This window comes from Clupea harengus, chromosome 1 (assembly GCF_900700415.2).
Source record: "Clupea harengus chromosome 1, Ch_v2.0.2, whole genome shotgun sequence".
NCBI classification, from domain to species: domain Eukaryota; kingdom Metazoa; phylum Chordata; class Actinopteri; order Clupeiformes; family Clupeidae; genus Clupea; species Clupea harengus.
In genome coordinates, this window is record NC_045152.1 from 27,317,587 (window position 1) to 27,320,086 (window position 2,500).

At 45.9% G+C, this 2,500-nt stretch overlaps 1 protein-coding gene across 1 annotated transcript in view; it reads left to right on the forward strand.

The window, feature by feature from the left end:
- plxnd1 (plexin D1) overlaps window positions 1-2,500 on the forward strand; it is a 52,993-nt gene that overhangs the window by 32,695 nt on the left and 17,798 nt on the right. The gene's annotated exons all lie outside the window — the stretch shown is intronic.

The following is a 2,500-nucleotide window of genomic DNA, read 5'->3' on the forward strand; positions in this document are numbered from 1 at the left end:
GCAATATTAAGTTACATTGTCCTTAACCAATGGTATAAAACATTACTCCTTAGGGCAGGGACTGTACAAGGTGTCATATATACTCCACATGAATGCTGGCTCGTGCTGGCTCATGCTGGCTGCTGCGCTGGTAGCTAGTGGAGGACCTAAACTCTGAACAGCTGATGCTCTCTCGTCCTGCATATGCTCTCTCAGCTGGATGGTTTGCTGGGGATGTGGCAGCAGGTTACCTCATCAGTCAATACCAGGCCTATGTCTACACCGCCATTTCTACAGGACCTATTTTACCAACAGAAATTGAAGTATACATGCCATGAAGTTCAATGTGATTGAATGATTGCAAGTCATGTCAGAAGTATCACAGTGAACTGTGTACCTGTGGGGCTTTTTCAATAGTGTAAAACCCCCAGTACCTTTTGCTTGAAAATAGTTGTACTGTTTACTGTTTTTGTGGTCCTGTCAGCATCTATATTGCTCTGAGCAGTTTTTGTTGACAAACATCAGCCTGTGTGTTCTTGGCTCCGTTCCTGTCAGGCCCCTGCAGCCTGTTACATCAATGGGGTGTGCTTCCCACTGCTGGCCTGCCAGTCTTCAAACGCTACAGCATCTGCTGACTACCAGAGAAAAGAGCAGTTCAGAACTCTACCCGTGTAGCTGCTGGACCCACTGTATCTATTGTATCCCTCGCACCCATATGATACTGTAAATATTTTGCTCTACCCTTTCACCCAGTAGTTGGCCCACAGAGGCCGGGAAAAGTATGTGCTTGCTTCTCTTGAAAAATTGGACTCCAGTTGACATTTCCTGTCACCCCCCCCCAAAAGGATGCTGTCAGTCACCTCATCTTTCATGCCCTCAAAACCTTCCCTCAAAACCAATTGACTCATCCAAGATGGCGCTATCTATTTGGCATATGAAAGGTGCTGTTCACTGTTGGCTAACTCGGTGGCCAAAAAAGATCTATTCTGAAACCTTCTGACTGCCCAACCCAAAGTGCCTTCTGTGTAGCATGTCCCTGTGTGGCTCCACGGTGACCACTTTGTGTGTTGGTACTCAACCCTGAAGTGAACTGTGTGTGTGTGTGTGTGTGTGTGTGTGTGTGTGTGTGTGTGTGTGTGTGTGTGTGTGTGTGTGTGTGTGTGTGTGTGTGTGTGTGTGCTGGCAAACCCTGGTGATGGCACACTGGCAGGAGAGCACGCCCTGAGTGACAGTAAACCCATCTAAGAGTCTTATCTCTCTCCTCTGGTATCTCTTAGCCTGTAATCTCTCTCATCTATCCTCTCTCTAGCCATAATCTATCTCATCCATTATCTCGCCATGCTAATCTGGCCCGTCCCTGGCTGTGTGTGAGAGGCAGTGGACCTGACTCAGACCAGCAGAGCATGCAGGCTCACTCAGGGCTGGACAGAGTTAGAACTCACAGTTATAACACATTTAACTGACTGCGTGTCTTTAAAGACCAGGGCTTTACACAGAGCTACGTGAAAACTGAAAGGCTTTTTAAAAAATATGTGTGTGTGTGTGTGTGTCTGTGTATCTGTGTGTGTGTGTGTCTTTGTGCATATACACACACACATTTTTGTTGTTTGTGTGTGTGTGTGTGTGTGTGTGTGTGTGTGTCTTTGTGCATATACACACACACATTTTTGTTGTTTGTATGTGTGTGTGTGTGTGTGTGTGTGTGTGTGTGTGTATGTGTGTGTGTGTGTCTGTGTGTCTGTGTGTCTGTGTGTCTGTGTGTCTGTGTGTGTGTGTGTGTATGTCTTTACGGGGCTCATTAGGGAAAATTAAACATCTGTGTTTAACAGTTTGTAGCCTGTGGCCCTGGTGTCGTTAATGCTTCACTCACTCTGAATATAACAATTGTAGCATGATGGAGGGAATAGGAGGGAGAGGGAAGAGCAAAGAGAGAGAGTGGAGGGAGAATACATGAGAGAGAAGGAGACAGACAGAGGGAAGAGCAAAGAGAGAGAGTGGAGGGAGAATACATGAGAGAGAAGGAGACAGACAGAGGGAGCAAGCAAGCAAACACACTCTCGCACTAAGGACATCCTTAAATAAACAGGGGGTAATTGCGCGGGAGAAAAAAAGGTCAGAGTTCAGCTGATATGTCAAAACAGGAATGCCCAGGGAATCACACACACACAGATACACACACACACACACACACACACACACAAACACACACTGTGGGAAAATAGGCAAGAATGTTTTGTGACACTAATTTATCTTTAGAAGAAATCCCCTTTATGTCACTCTGGCTAGCAGAAGAGCCAGAATCTTAGACCTCACCCATAAAAGCTTAGGGTATTTTTATTAGCAGGTTATTTACAAGCAGTTAGCTTGTGTTTGTGTGTGTGTGTGTGTGTGTGTGTGTGTGTGTGTATGTGTGTAACTGTGTGTGTGTGTGTGTGTGTGTGTGTGTGTGTGTGTGTGTGTGTGTGTGTGTGTGTGTGTGTGTGTGTGTGTGTGTGCTGATAGGCTATGGTTGTTTCATGAC